Source organism: Gigantopelta aegis, unplaced genomic scaffold (assembly GCF_016097555.1).
Source record: "Gigantopelta aegis isolate Gae_Host unplaced genomic scaffold, Gae_host_genome ctg4094_pilon_pilon, whole genome shotgun sequence".
Taxonomy (NCBI): domain Eukaryota; kingdom Metazoa; phylum Mollusca; class Gastropoda; order Neomphalida; family Peltospiridae; genus Gigantopelta; species Gigantopelta aegis.
Genome location: NW_024533677.1, coordinates 16,180 through 33,892, shown reverse-complemented (window position 1 = coordinate 33,892; position 17,713 = coordinate 16,180). Strand labels below are relative to the sequence as shown.

The window sequence follows — 17,713 nt, the reverse complement described above, 5'->3', positions numbered from 1 at the left end:
AAAAACATTTTTGTGTATTTCCAGAGAATCTGCCACAATGGTTCGTCTTGGCAGGCAAGACCAGTATCATTGGTATTATCTGTTAGTATGTATAGGATAAACAGGTGGTACTGTAGGACCATCTGGTCTCAGATGAGAGGAGGGGTTGACAAGGTATGGGCCAGCTGCCATTTCAGTAATGTTTGAGAGCCTCTTTATAGATCGTGAAACCTATTAAATTAAAGATAAAATGGAGTAAGTCCATTGTGATTATAAAATTACAGCTGGATGATCTTCTTCATGAGGTTGCTCGTACTCTTTCTAAGAATGACCAACGATGAGACTGGTGTTTACTTTTATTGGATACAATTCGAGCATCTTGTAAAACATGGACTCCAGACAATAAAAACTCTTGAAACAAAAAATTTTTTTCGCTGTCTCTTATCTCCTTGACAGCATTCAATTCTAATGTATTATGGATAGATGGATTTATAGATGGCAACAATATAAAGCATTTTACCTGCAAAATATTTTCCTAAACCTTCTTCTTTTCTAAAATAATAGTTGGATTTCGGTTTCATCAGAAGTAAATGATATTTTATTCCAAATATTTAGACAATATTTTTCGATCAGGTAAAGTCAAGATCTAATGTAATAATCATTAAACAATAAAATAATTAACTCCCGTTTACTTTCAAATGCATTGTTAATAGAGGTCTGGTTCTCAAAGTTTTATGTAATTTATCAAACTCGCTATAACGTTTCAAAGACTCAAGTTCCAATGAGTTCATCCAAATATTGTGCTACAGAACTTTTGTCTATTAGTATTTGTGATTGAAACAAGAAGATAAAATACAACACTTATTAAGGACATTAAACCTATTTTATTAAACAAAATACAAGGGGATTTCCCTTTAATTTAACAGTCCTCATATTAATTAGACAAAATACTACCATACTTTACTTTATTATGTACCAATATGTATGTCCATCTTTGGGTATCAACACGAACGTGGCGTGTGACATATATTGGAGTAAGTCAACCATGGACTAGATCATCATGGGTTTCCATATTCGATCACAGGAGCCAAAAATCATCTCTCCTAAGTGATTGAGTCATATGGTAGCTTGCTGTCTCCTGTTTTGTTTGATATTCCAAGCTCATTTGGTTTTCATTATCCAAGGAAAGGAAAAAAGACTTTTGAGTTACAGAAGAATTTGGATAATCTACGCTATCAATATAACGATGGTGATGATTACTAATAGGAGATGGAGGGAGATCACATACCCCCGGTGATACTAAACCAGGCTGGATCCTGTACTTGTTTGTCTAATATCTCATTTTCTAATCTACTTTGTTGTTTGGATAGTTTGTACTTTCTCAATCAGATGGGCTTTTTTTTTTTTGCTAAAATTAGTGGAATACACTTTCAATAAAAAGTCAGGCTCACACACGATTCTCACAAAAGGATGAAAGACTCTCGATAAACCAAGTACTGTCTCTTAAAACTGTACACCAATATCACAATGTTTATAAGACCTAGTACAGCACTTGTTATAAAAATGTCTACCATCTTTGTATGTGTTCAATTTCAGAACCTCAGTTTTTAGAGCAGGATGAACTAAGTGAGGTTTCTTTTCTCAAATAGCAAGATACAATATTCATGATTGACGTTCAAAAGGACTGCTTACCACGATTATTAAACAAATCCAACTATCATTGAGAGCTGTTATGTATGGATCTAGTAATGGGAGAGGTGAGGGAGAGTATAAAGGGTCTATATCACTGCTTGGACCCTAGTTTGTAATCTAAGGCTAGTGTGTTCTAGTAATCGACACTGTCTCTTTTGGAACATTCATCATTCTCTGATATTTGATGAAACCAAATGATAACAAAATCCCTTCAAATTAATTTGATGATTTCTGACTCTTTGATGAACTATGGTGATGTCACTCTTGTTGTATTAAACTGGTTGGATTCCTCTTCCACGAGGTCCTTAAATCACCAACACTTATTGACTTTATCTCTCCATATCTCTGCTTCAGGTTGATACCAACATAAATAACTAAAACAATACGATAAAAAAGAGGAGACTATTAAATAGACCGACAGCTACAGTCGACAAAGACACAACAGCTGCTGCTGTAAAACAACCACAAGGACAAAATAGAGTTATTGAAGATAAGGATAGCGGAAACCAAAGACACAGCCATATGTTATTAATTTTAGTTACACATGATTATATGTTATAGGCGTGGCTCACACCGCGCAATAGTAGTGGGTGTGGCTGTGGCTCCATAACAAATACCACATACTTTGTCATGTGATAGTATTCACCGACGCTCCCTTCGTACACCCTCTTTGCAAGAGAGAGACATGGCTACTAGTGACGACTGAACAGGCTCAACTGACGTCGAGTCAGGCAGCAGCAACAGTTATGGCGGGTATTAACAATTCTATAATTGGAGGACAAAAAAGTCTACGAATCTCTCAAAAGACATGGAAAGAATTAGCGTCAGGCAAACAGCGCCTCTCAAACTGTTTCTCCTTTTTTCTGTGATAGCTGCAATGGGATCGTTGTTTTAATGGGCTTTGATTGGGATATAGCTCATTAGCTCAACTTGATATGAAGTATAAAATCCCTTAGGAACAGAACCGGATGATCACAGTTTCAATAGTTTGGGAGTAAGTGATCATAACTTGTACAATCTTTTTATCTTTCACCCTTTATGATCTATGTTCTTTGTTTATAGGGTACCTTAATATTGGGAGCATTGTTTGCTGATTAATTCAGTCAGGTCATCTCTGATAAGATCGGTCGTAAAATGACATTGATTTTGGGCAGTGTGCCATGTGCCCTGGGTTGGTTTCTAATTGCAGCTTCGTGGTATTTTTACCCTGATGGAAATCTCCATAGAATGTTACCAATGCTGCTAGCAGGTCGTTTTTTGACTGGGTTTGCGTTCAGGGTGCTTTTCTTTAGTTGTACCAGTAAAAGTATTATAAGTCATGTGACACTCACATGATATATTATTACAAGGGGTTTCCCCCCCCCCCTATATTGTGAGATATCACCAACAAATTTAAAGTCTATTTGGTTGCCATTTAACAGTTTAGCAGTGACTGTTGGTATCCTATGATTTATGAATGACCACATTGACCGCGTTATTATATAGTAGCTCTGGTTGCTATTGGTTTGTACTTTGATTTTTGTAATTGGCGGGTGATGTTTTCTACCAGAAACCCCTCGTTGGTTGATAGCTAATCGTCAGAGAACTTCGAGCCTAAATGCTATATTATATCGTTTACGTGGACCTAAAGCAACATTGTACGAGAAATGCAATACATTAGAAAAGGCATTGAAAAAAAAAAAAAGAAGAGTTTAGTTTTGTTGACCACGGGAAAATGTTGAGGTCAAAATCTTCCTTAATTCCATTAATCTTCTCCATCATCCTCATGTTTTTTCAACAGTTCTGCGGTATCAATGTCATCATTTTTATACGCAGGAAATGTTTAGAGGACAGCACATATGGGTGTTAAACAGCAAATATTTCAGGCTGAGTTTTGGTGTGGTGTTTATTCAAGTTATATTTACTTAATATCTGTTCTATTAGTTGATTTGTTAGGGTCGACGTTTTCTTCTTACATTAGGTGGCTCTTCTCTCTCCACTCAGTACTGCTGCTACTAGGCATCTTTTTCTTCTTAGAACAAAACTATCCTAACACATCCACTATAGCAAGTGATTTTCTTTCAGTTTATTGCTGTTGCGCTGCTTGGCTGTTTTTTATTATTGTTTTTCTCTGGGGCGGGTCAAGATCCTTTGGTTGATGATGGGAAATTAGCTCCTTTACAAATACGTGGAATCGTCCGTGGTATTGCCACTGCTCTCAACTGGAGTTTTTTGCTATTATAACAGTATCCTTCAACAAATATTCCTAGTGTTTTCACCCTTATGGTGCTTGGTGGACATTTTCGTGATATTCTGCATTAAGTATTGTGTTTGTTTTGGTTTCCTTCCAGAGACTAGAGGGAAAGATTTGGAGACATTCAGGATACTTTGAAAGAAATATGGTGGTCGTGGCTATGGTAATAAATAAAGAAGACAAGGGAAATGTACAAGGGATGATGCTTAAAAAGTGTTGCATTCTGTTATAAACCTATAACTCATTTTATTATTAGAGGTGTGATATTATGTTTGGCTGTCTGCTGTGATTAGCTCTTGTACTATAATTATAATTATAGTTATAATTGTCTTAATGTTTGAAATTTTGACAATAATTATATAATTAACCACGCCCTTAAAGTACTGCGCATGCCTCATTAATAAAAATGAGGGAAGTTAGAAAAATATCATTATTATAATATATGATTTGATCATTACTTCTTTTAACAAAATGTATTAAAAATACAGTTTTTCCACAAATATATATATTTATTGTAGTAATAACAATCCAATAATGATAATGCTAACATAAACTGTATAATAGTTTGTATTCCTCCTCCCACTAGGCACTAATTTTCAACACTGCCTAGTTTCAAAGAATATCTATAATGGCTGGGTGGAAGGTTTGTAGCCGTGTGAATTTCTTTCGCTGATTACTGTTAAGATAACATACTCAGTAGCAAGCAGAGTATGACATCCATAGCTCCTGGAGGAACACCAGCACTCTTCCCGGCTCTTCGGTACCATCGAACACCGGAGACCTTCGACTACCTCTTAATGGTTCACAGGTCAGCCTCGGCTTGCCTCAATCACATTCATTTTCGGATTTTAGTTGTCTATCATTTCATTTTATTGACTATAATTTTGATCCCCGTCGCCATCATCTCAGCCTAGTCCACCCTCTATTTTATAAATATAGAATGATATGTCTTGTCCTTCTCCCAGGCTAAAGAAGACTAGAAATGGACCTGTGGTGACTGCAGGACTATGACAAAAAGAAAGACTCTCTTCAACCTCTACAAGTGATGAAGGACGTAAGGACTATTTAAACTGTCTTACATTAAGTTAGACTATCTCTTGTTAGGCTCTTGAACGAAAGCCGGAAACATCTTCTAGGTACTTTGACAAGAAAGTTTGTGATTATTAATGCATCGCCTGATGGAGTTCTTGATTTAAATGAAGCAGCGATACTTTAAATGTTTCAAAAAAGACGTATATACGCTTATCACAAAATGTTCTAGAATGGTGTTGGATTAATTGCTAAAGCTAGTAAGAACCACATCAATGGAGGTTAGTGTGGTGAAGACCTAATGTATTTACTCCATTATTTTAATACAAAAATTTAATATAAATGCTGATGTGATGCTTTAAGGTATTGTACCAGTAGGGTTGGCTTATGTGGGCAAAGTCCGCTGTTTTTTTACCACAATGGGCCAGGGCCATTGTACTTATTCCACAATACATTACTCATTGTTAGTCACTTATATAAAAAGTATTTAGAAAATCCTAACAGTGTATGAATTAGTCTGGACTCACCTCAACATGAAAGCTACCTTGTTTTACTGAAATACATCCAGTTGTGTTTGTGGGTTTAATAAAAGTATCTCCTTTTTACCGAGCCTCAGAAACCTCAAGAAGATCAGTCATATTCATGATTACGAGAACATTTGAGTACAAAAAAGGGAGGAGTCTCATTAGATGAAACATATATGCAGTGTCGCTATATTTTAAAGGAAATTAATGGAAATCAAGAAAATTGAGGTTATTAATAATTATAATTAACGACTCTAATTTTATCAATATTTAGTATGTCATATACAACCTATAACGATTTAAGAAGTATTTCTGATTTTACTGATAAGACATTGTTAGTTATTCAAAGCACCTTCAGATACTTTAATTGGAATGTGTAAAAGATTCTGAGTAAGAGGTAAAAAATAAAAATAAAACTGACTTAATATTACTGTCTTTTACTTTGGCGACCTATAAAATGCATCTACTTAGTCAAAATTGGCCTATGATGTCCTTGTGTGTCCAGATGGAGATGAAAATTAATCTCCTATTAATACGCCCACTAAAGCTGAGAAAATCTCAAGACATAGATTGGTAAAGATATCTCTTTGAAGGCTCTATGGCTAGCCACGAGGCAGATTTGGACGGATAATGTCAGTTTTCCCCCACCTCTTAGCGAGCCTGGGTCTTTACCATCAGACATGTTTGAAAGTCTCTCCCCTCCATTAAATGAAGATGACTTTAATACATCATTGTCTTACTACAGAAGGCATCTTGGAATTATTTGACTTGGTGTGATTATCTTCTTTCCCCCCCATCTCTCCCCATAGAATTTTTATTATCATTATATTTAAAAGTATGCAGGCCATAATATTTGTTTATCACAACACTGTATTTTCATTATTATTAATAATTAAAATAATAATAGGGTTTCCTCTCACATTCTAAGTCCATGCCTCCAGTAAGGACCTAAGGAGTAAATAAAGATGAGGAGGACCACGGACACTGATTACCTTTTTTCTTATTGGTAGGTTTGGTTTGAGTTCGAGGGGGTTCGTCAAACTTTAGGAACCACAACTAGAAACTCAGATTGATCATCACTGCTGTAAGAGTATTGGGACCCAACATTGACTAACTAAGTAATGATGGGTTGTGTGCGTCACATAATAAGAGGGTGTGGCTATAATTACCTGGTCATTTTCCACCATCTGAGAGTGTAGTTAACATTTGTGTTTAGCTCTCCTTCTTGACAATGGATTACTCGATATACTTGTTTTTTGATCACTATCAAATCTAATAAACAAGGACCAATTAACGCTATTCCTGTAAGACCTAGCGACATAGTCTCAGACCCAGACTCTACATTTAAAGTGGAGTCTGGGTCTGAGACTAGGTAAGACACAGAATACACCCTTTTGTATCTGAAAATAATAAAAGTATAAGATTCTTCCAATAAAATTTAAAATAAATACATTACTCTTAAGATAAAGTTTATGGCTCATAACTAATTACTTAGACAGTCTCAAACTACAGGTTCATATGATGTATTAAATGCCTCATTAAATTCTTTACTTTAGTAAGTAACATACCTTTCCTTTTGGACGATCCATTTTATCTTTTATTCGTCCAATTAGTGATGGTAAATTATAAAATTCTGCTTCTTCCAACACACCTAATAATAATAATTATTATTATTAATAGTGTGAAATAATATTTTTTTATTGTACCATCAATATGCAGAGATGGTTCTCTTATAAGTTTGCCCATGACGCAAGTAGTTTAAAATACAGGAAAATAGCGAGGTCCTCCCTCTATCAATAAATAAGCACCTTCATCATCCTAAGTAATAAAATAAACCAATAAACAGGAAAAATAACTAATAAATATCACACCTTTTAAAGATGGGCGATCTGGATCATCTTGACATAGTCTTGAGAGAAAGGATCCTTCTCTTTACAAAGCGTCGTCTTAGTTGTTAAAAAAATAGTACCTCCAATATTCACTTGACCCACTCGTCTTCTGAAGTGTTTTGTTGTGGAAGAGGATTGTCCTGCCATACACTCATGTGTGCTTGCATATATATTAGCTCCTCCCACTAATTAATTATTTTGTCGGAACCATTCTTTAGTTGCAAAAGGGCAATGGCAGAGCGAAGCAAGACCGGCAAAACCGAAGTCGAGAAGCTTAGAGAAGAGGTGCTTCGGCACCTTTTATTACACCTACTTATAAAATCGCAGAGAAAGACAAAAAAGATCCATATTGATAGCATCTAAAATGGGCCACGAATTCAGAAACGTACATTTTTATAAACCTACTTATTGTCAACACTGCTCTGAAATGCTGTGGGGTTTGATTAACCAAGGCTACCAATGCAACAGGTTAATAGTATAACAAATTATATATCTAGTTATTTTTATTGAAACCATTGTGTACTAAATGATATATTTAGTTAACAAATTAGGACACACTTCTTGCAGTTAAGAGTGCTCTTGTAATTTTGGAAATGCATTGCCAGTTTCAGTTTGGGATTAAACCAAAATTTTTGTTTATTTTATTAAAATATACCATATATAATTATACATATACATATATATTATATATATATATTATAACGTTATGACCACACAAGTAGGTTGTTTGGAAAACTATCTTTGAGAACAGTATTGTCAATGTTATTAAAAGGAATGCTTAGTTCCCAGTCTTACTGTATTTGATATCATATACATAATTATTATGATTGTTACTAAAATTGTTATTTGTAATAACAATGCTTCATTGAGAATTAGATACCATATATGGTATTTGTTTTGTTATAATAGTATGTACACTTCATTCTCATGAGCGTTGTCTCTCTGGACTAATGGTGATTTGTGTCCATATGCTGGCAGAGAAAATTACAGTAAGTATATTAATGACAGGTGTCCTTCAGATCCAGGCAGATAGAGCATACTTTGTTGAAGTAGGAACGACACTCCCTAAGCTCTTAACATTTCACAACAAATAATGGGCTCTATTGGATCTACTAGACACTTTATAAGTTACTATTGACAACTATTCTTTGTTTGTGTGACTAAATGTTTTGCAGTGTCCTATAGCACACGAGTGTGGTAGGACCCAAACAGTCCAAGAAGAAAAGGAGATGGTGCAATGTTTGTCGCAAAAAAATACATGGATTAACTATTTCTGTCAAGGTATAGAAATAAATATTAAATATTAGTATTCAGCTGTACTATTGAATATATCACACCTGTAATATGAGACTAACTAGTTAGTTGTATTATCCAATTAAAAGGTAGCGGGTGTGATTGTAGTCCTTGACATACTCACTTCCAATTTAAAATATTTGAATTACTCTCTAAATTAATTACTCTAGTATGTCGTTATTTGTGCACATGAGCAGTGTCGTTGTAATGCTTTCAACAACTGTAAGAACTGTGCTTCTTATAGTTATGGTCAATGTAAGTATTCTATTATTATCTCTCATTTTATTATTATCTTGTATACAGAGTGACTTTCTATCATCATTGCGATTGAAGGGAACTTATCATCATCAGCTAAATGTGAAGTTGCGGCAAAAACTGTTTATACAGATATATGTCTGACTGGTTTCTGTTGTGGTTGGTGTGGAATATCAGTATGTTGTTGAGATTCTTAATCTTAATATCTGCTTTTCTCAGGTGCATTCTAACTGTTTTTGGAGAATTATCAAAGTGTTCCCCAAAACAACGTGTGTACTTTTCGTGATCTTGTTTACATGATTGTACCACCTAAATGTGTGTCAATGTCTGTCAGTCAAAGTACCTTTAATATTGAAGAATAGTGGATGGTTAGTAGTATATTTAACAAATTTCGAACTCGTTGACCTTTGTCCCTTAGATACTGAAGTATCGCAATTGTTTTCACCATTCAGAAGATGATGATCCTCAAGATTATGGCAGTAAAGGTATTTGATTTATTTCTTAGGTCCAGCTGGAATCTATGTTATCTGTAGGTCGTCCAGTTATTATTGTGGATGAAGTGGTGAAGGGGGATCAAAAAAATGGCGCAAACGTACTCTACATCCAGTTCATGTTGACGCCAAAACTAAAGCTGAAGAATTATTGGTAAAATATTCAAATATGATTGCCCCTTAATTACATTCCTATATAGCGTATCAGCTTACGTCGTTGTGGGATATCATCATGTCCTAATGATTTTCTATTTAGCTGAATTAATTGATGTTGATGAAAATACTGAACGTCAATTACAATCTCATGAATTGATATATAGTTTGCATACAACATCTCAGGGTCCACTAAAACTGTACATCAGAAAGAGAGTAAGTTTTGCTAATGTCATATTTGTACAGACATTTTAGAGTGTTTGTTGTATCTTTTAGAATGTTCTGGAACCTCATTATAAATCTCAAAGTCTTTAATAGTAAATTGAAGTCTGAGCAGTCTAAGGTGACGCTAAAAATCAAGGAGAATACAACTGTTCTTGATATAATAAAAGAAGCATTAGTTTTTTGTTCAAATTGAAGGTATGCTATTAACAAAATAACAATTAATTTGTTATCTTCTAACAAGGAGGATGACCCTAATAATTATTGTCTAGATGAGACTAATCAAACACAAGGGGGTTAAGGAACGTGTGTTAGTATTGGACGAAAACCAAAACCTGGCACAACATATACAAGAGTTGTATAAAGTAATTATTAATAATTCAAATTAAAACTTGTTTACAAATACGTTATAGGATTCTCTGAGGAGCGTTAATTTGTTGCGTTATTATTTGCATCCTAAAGAGAAAATAACATCATGTCTTATATTGTGGAAAGTGGATTCTGTTCACCTTCAATCTAAAGAGCTTGCAATGGACTATATTAAACGATGGTAAAGCTGGTAATATAATAACGTAATATAATAGGATTTTGATGATGGTCCACATTTTGTAGATCCCTCTATACCAATGAGTCCATCGTATGAATGCGGTTTTGCGGGGTGGGGGACCCCCGTAGAAATAGATGTTCCGGTCTTTCCACAGTTTGGTGAGTATAAAATTGTTGTCTTAATTTTTTTATTGTATTCCAAATTGATGCCAAATATTTACACAGGTGCTTTCTTTAGTGAGAATTGGTTGTCTAGCAAACTGCAGCAGCCAACTATACCCAGCTTGTCTAATCACAGTAACACACTCCATTTGTGTCATTCCTAATAATTCATGTAAAGATTCATTTCATTCGTAATATTATGAGTTATAAATTGGGTACTATTTAGCCTCCATTTCTGTCAGTGAGACAAGAACCTGTGTTTTGGTATTTGTAATGGACGAAGTGGAGGTAATCAAGGCATTGAATTAAGTAATGGGTTTTGTCGTCATCTCATCATCCTAATCAAGTACCATGATCTATCAAATGGCGGTCCATACCTGGGTAAGTAATCATGCACAGTTTGTGTATCCTATTGTCAGTATTTTAGCCTGCTATTCTTTTCGAAATGTTTTCCAAATTTCGTTATTCTGGTTGGAGGAGGTGATGGGACTGTTGGGTGGGTCTAGAGGACTAGACGCCTATGAAGATATCATCTCACATTGAAGACTCCTCCCTGTGCCGTGTCCTTCCTCTTGGGACAGCGTAAATAATAATCGTCAAATATCTAGCAGCTGTCTTATGTATCCTTATAAGAGAAATGACCTGGCTCGTGCTCTAAATGGCGGGGAGGTGGTTACTCACGCCAAAGAAATGTATGCAACTATTGTGTGCTATAGCAAGATGCCAATATTACAAATTTTGATCGGTCCCGGTCCAATCCTAAAATTTTAAAGGGAAGCCATTTTATTTACTGTGTCCTACATCACAACTTATCGGTGGCAGTAGCATTTAAAGAGGATGACCAAATTACCTACCAGTCCTCGATCAGAATCAAGTTCACTGTCCCCAACAGCAGGAAGGAGAAAACTGTAAATTAATCACACATGAACAATTATCTGGGTGTTGAGATTAGATGCCAGAAATTGCTCTTGACTTCCATCAAGCCCGTGAAGAAAATCCTGAAAAATTTTAACAGCAGGTATAACACTATATAATGGGATATGATAGATTACATAATAACAATACTAGATTACATAATAAGGGTATACTATACAACTTGGTGTCCAGAAAAACATTTCTCTCGTGATACATCTGGTGAACTACACACTCAAATAACAAATAAAGTATATCACACCTTGTCTCATTTAAAATGTCCATACTAACAATATTAGGTGGATGGTAAGTTAATTCTCTACCAACTGGTTTTAAAGGGTCTGGTGGTTGCTTATATTCAGAGGTAAGTGAAGCCTATAAGGGTTATTTTAATGTTACTATGACGATAGTTGGGGAGGTGCTCTGAGCCCCCCCCCCCCTGGGTGGGGATCACACTTGGAAGAGGTAATTGTAATGACCAATAAGTGTTGTAATTAATGGGTTTTATTGTAGGGGTTTAAGAAGAACTCATTTGATGATGGATACTTGAAGTGATGGGTTTTAACAGGACCGGTCCATTTGGTTAGTTATATCTTTCTCTGTTTAATTACTTTAATTATTTTTTGTAATTATGACAGGGTCAAATTAAAGGTGGCTATAAAAAATGGCTTACATATTGCACAGGGAAAAGAAGTACATCTATTACATTCATCTGTTGTTTTATATCTCTTTGTTTTCTTAACATTAGATTATTATCATCACATTGTCTGTATATTCTCCCTGTTCAATTTGATGGCTGAAGCTCCCGGATGCAACCTCCTGGAATCATAGAAGTTACATTGTTGCCCTATCAAACAGTTATGCTGTGTAAATCACCTCATTCTCTTTACCAGAGAGGATTAAGTCAGCGTGAAGTTATCCTCTTTACTTGAAAGGAATTCGTGTTACTGGTTTAGAATTTGTGGAGTTCTCATAAGAAAGGCGTTCTGGTAATTGCTGGACAACCCCCCTGAACTTAGGAAAGGACGCTCTGAATCAGGGTATGGATATAATTCGTGATTTTTAAATCTTTTTTTAATACATGCATTTACAATGATTTTAGTGTTCACAATAAACATATATTAGAGAGTATTTTTGTCAAGAATCAAATGTCTTATTAATTTACTATGAATTATTAATTTTTAAGTGTCACGTGTACACTGTTACCATAGTAAACACAAACAAATAAAGAACTGACCATTTCTTCCATCTAAAGAATTCATCATGGACGAGTATGCATCGTACCCACAGAGACATTAGTCAAATACGATAATCCCGTACTTTGTCAGCAAAAATGGTTGACAAGAAAGTAAAAGTAAGTAGAATGATCATGGAGTAGTTTTGATCAATCCATCCTTCTTCACTTGTTGTCTTTCCTTAAGACACCAAAAATCTGCCAAAAAAAGCTCTATATCAGCTATTGGAGTGGAGGCCCATTACCTGGCCCACCTAAAGGTAAGCTGCCACCAGTGGAGGCTCAGAAAAACCAACAAACAGAGGAAATTTTTGACTCCATACTTCCTCCTCGGTGAGTGGTCAGAAGATGGTCAATTATCGAAACAATGTGTGTCTAGTACACCAGCTACTCTGTCTGGATGTTATGAACCCTTCAGGTACAGTGTCTGAACAACTTGTGAATTTAGTCATTGACCCAATTACATTACAGGAACAACTTGATACAAAACTCCAACAAAGGACAGGGCAAGAGAGACAGGGATTTGTCCAGTACGTAGAGAGCTGGTTACTCTCAAAGTTTTGGTAAGCAATCTGTCTCTCTTTCATTTTTTTTTTTACATTTTTTTTCAGATGAGCTTATCCGACAAGTTACTATTAATTGTTCAGAGAGAGAGGTATCTTATTGTTAAGGTAGTTCTAATATTATTTGTAATAGCATGTTATTAATAGCTTTAATCTGTAGAGTTCGAGATGAAAATCAGAATGACCATAGCAGCCTTATCAGACAAACTCTATGAAAGCAGGTATAGCAATATGTTAACTGTTGTCTTGTTTACAGTTAGTTGTACTATAGTGTAGCATTTGGCATGAGAAAGTCTCTTAATGGCAGAACAAGGTAAAGCAGACATGGAGGAAAGTATTGAGAAACTACAACAAGAGAAGAGAGATCTAGAACAACAGGTATGTTACATACAGAACTGTAGTATTATTGTATGATATATACTCCCATTAGTAAATGCCTTTCTTATTACAGCTTATTTAATGTTCCATAGATACTAGAGTTAAAGAATAAATGTGATGCTGTTGAGAAGAGAGAAAGTGAAAATCGTAAGTTAGAGGATAAGAAACATACAAGAAGAAATACAATCGCTTAAAAAAAAACTAACAGTCAACTTCAAGTGAGGACAAAAAATACTTTAAAAAAATGACATATATTTTTAACTAATCATTTGAATAGGCACAAAATTAGAAGGAATCATTGCTCCTCAAAAGAAATAGATATTTTACATTAAAGTGAATGTAAAATATATATATAATTATTATAACATTTATTAAACTTTTAAACTTTGAACTTAAACATCACATGAGCATTAATAAAAGGTTGAGTGTTTAAAGTAATGGTAATATAATAATAATTATTGTGAAATTATTGTAAATAAAGCCTATTATCAGTACTGTAAATATTTTGAAAAAAGTCCATATAGAAATCATTTAAGGTTATGTATAATATGTGAAACTTCAGGCAGTTATCAACCAAAAACTGAGTTTCCATGTCAGTATTAGCATCTAATAACTCATATAAAAGTCAGTGCTCTTACTTGGTAAATGTGGTCCTCGTCTATTACCTTGTATAACTCGATGACCTTTGTTGAGTCTTTATAATCAAAAACATAATCGTTAATGATTAAAATCACCAAATTGGTTAAGAAGACGTACTATAATTTTTCCTACATATGGCCATTAAAGTCCACCATCATAGAGACCAGCCATCTATATATAAATCAATACGCAATGTTTACCTGGACTCCTAAAATCAACTTCAAAACACATCATATAACCAAATGGATGAGTAAAGAATGGAGGACTAAAACCAAGTGACTTCATTCTCAAACTGCTGTTCATAATTTTCCAATGTGACAAGACCATTTCTCAGACATAGGCTTTACTGTATGCTATATACAAGAAAAACTATATTTTCTATCTTCTTGATATCTGCTTCTTGAGTCTTCAAACGTTGTCTCCCTTGTAACATTGTATCATCTATCTCAAGTAGTTGTCGTCCTTCTACTAACTGAATAATTATGTCATCTTTCTCTTGTAGTGTCTGTCTTTCTCCTTGAATTACTCTGTCCTTTTCCTGTAACAATTATGTCTTTCTCTTCCATCATCTTCTGAATACTCTCATAAATCTGTTTAGTAGAGAGAGCATTATGATGGTCACCATTTTCAGACAAATGACGAGCTAAAATCACAGCCTGGGACGAGCCCTCTGAAGACATCCCACACGAATAAAAACTCACACACTCTACTAGCTGGAGGGGACACTTATCAAGATGATCTAATGTAACATTCCTCCGCCCTTCCATCTTACTTTAGAACATCTCATTGGGACAACTGATAGGGATACTTATCACATACTGGATAAAGTTCATTAACTACCACCTCCATAGGTTGACTGGTACTTACAATAATATCACAAACAAAGGGACAGCTTTGGACATTCTCCCCTAGAGTTCCTTCATAGACATGCGCCTATAGGTGTGACCACACCATAAGAACACTTCTCTTCCACATACGAAACATTTAATAAGATGGTTTCTTTAGTTTACCAAGTTCCACCTCACCTTGACCACACCCCACAGTACACAATATCATTAATACAGTTAAGAACAGTTAGTTCAAATATTTATATCCGGAGATAGTGTGTAATTTTTTTTACGACACATCGGACATGGGCATTATTAGAACCTCGATTAGGTTTTTTTTGAGTTTCTCCCCACATTTTTACAGACGTGATTACCACAAACAAGTTAAACTGTTTTTTTGGTTCTTCAACAATCTACTAAACCACAGGACATATGACATCATTAGGAGGAGGGCGAACAAAATCGTATTTGTAATTATTAGCGTAAATCTTCGCTCGACGATACGGCAGCTCTTTTGAGCCATCGCTTGAGACTTAGCCCCTGCCCCCAATTTTAAAAGATGTCGGTACCACCAAGATGGCGAACGTGCCCAAGAAAAGGGAAAAAACTGATTGCTGGTAACGTCATTTATATATAATATCATGTCATTATTATGACACAATTAATAATTACATATTTTTAATTGTAAGACAAATTTCTTCCATTTTTAAAACACCTCAGTGAAGAGTACAATAGAGATTTTAGCTGAGGACCAGGTCTTTCCTCCGTCAATGTAGTAGATTATATGGATCATGTGGTCGTCGTATGGGTCTAGTGGTGGATTTTGACAAAGACTGATCGATACTATGATAAGAGAGAATTATTGAAGGCAGGGATTGGTCATCATAAGTCTAATTTGTGAGGGGTTAGTGATAGACGGATTACAATAGATGGATGAGTACCTGGATGGATGGTGGAAACACTTGACGAATGGACCGTTGGACAAAAATAAATGGATGAATGGTGTGGATCCTTTAAAACTTTTAATAACAGATATGGCTTCTGCCTCCAAACGTTTTAGAACAAAGTACCAAAAATTTCGGGACACTTTGTAAACAATTCATTTTAGAGAACATCCTGGTGAAATAGTTGGTTAGCCAAAGTCTTTGTCTTGTTACAACCACCACCAAATATCTCCCTATACAGGAGTACACTGTACCCACGGCTTTAATAGAACAGGTTTTTTAATATCAGCTTCTTTTAGTAGAGAAGAAATGTTTTGCCGGAGTAAGTGGCTTCAAGATAAAATAAATAGTAACTGTTTATTGTGCACTAGCCTTAGAAGCAGCTGTTGCTACATTCTCATTGGTAATATATACTATGTGTCCATTGTCTATTTTATGTATTATTATCAGTGTGTATGTGTCCATTGTTCATCTTATCTGATCATTCCAGTTACGTCCACCTGGTATTTACAAAAAAAGTCAATATCTTCAAGAGGAGCTTTGCCAAATCGATATATGGGTGGAGATATTGGTGAAAATGACCCCACCTCCTTTGCCTGATTGGTTGTAATGAAGAGGGGAAGAGAATAGTGGAGGAGAGGGAGATGTAAAAGGAGAGACCAAAAGGAAAAGAAAAGGCGGGAAAAGAGGACACTAATAATAAGAAAAAAAAAACGATCTGAGATAGAAATGAAGTAAAGTTCATGTTATACTGAGTTATACTGAGTTATACTGACAGAGAGACTTTTATACTGATAGAGAGACTGTTATACTGACAGAGAATCTAGTTTATACTAACAGAGAGACTGTTTATACTGACAGACAGACTATTATATGACAGAGAGACTGTTTCCCAAAACCCCCCCTTATACTGACAGAGAGATGTTTATAATTATCCTTCAGAACTCTAAGTTTGCTGTACCAGTGGATAATGTTGAAGTTAGTTATTTGGGGTCCCACTGAGACAAGATATACAACTTACTTGTCAGAAAAATTCTTGATTGGGAGAGGTACACTGACTGTTTATCAAACTTGTTTTTATAACTTGTTTTACTACTAGATCTGGTTTTCCTGGATGTCAACCTGTTTCAATGGATGTACAGAGAATATTAGGTTTTGAATGAGAAACCTTATCGTGTCATTGGAAAGCTGATGGGACCGAGGTAAACAAAAAGGATAGGAGAGGTCACCACATGTATGTGTATTAGAGATATCTCTTTATATTCGTGATAAAGGTTCAAATTTCTCTCATTGATCGAGATAATTCTGTGTTCAGTGCTCCTGGTGTGGCATTTCCATCTCGAAAAAGACCTGGAGAACACTTAAAGGAATGCTTAGCTGACTCAGTAAGTCAACCTGTACTATTAATTATTTAATAACTATTAATTATTTATTATAATTACAGGAGTTTAGTTATTGATAAGGTGCAAGGTGTTGATAGACCTCGACTTTTAATTTATGATATGATCCAATTTGAAGGCAATAAAAATGTTAGTCTCTGTGATCATCAGAGACGATTACTGTGTATTGAAAAAGAACTGATACAACCTCGGAAGATGCTGTAAGGAATGGAATGAAATAGAACTATTCCTCTCTCTCTCTCTCATAGGCCAAAGTTGGAGTACTAGATAAAATTAAGGAGCCTTTTTCTATTAGAGCTTAAACAATTTTGGGATCTCTCAGAAACCAGAATGGTAAACTATTGATAA

The 17,713-nt window shown here is 35.1% G+C and overlaps 1 pseudogene; it reads left to right on the top strand.

The window, feature by feature from the left end:
* The first annotated feature begins 4,614 nt into the window (after positions 1-4,614).
* LOC121392577 lies at positions 4,615-13,873 on the top strand (annotated as a pseudogene).
* The last annotated feature ends 3,840 nt before the right edge of the window (positions 13,874-17,713 follow it).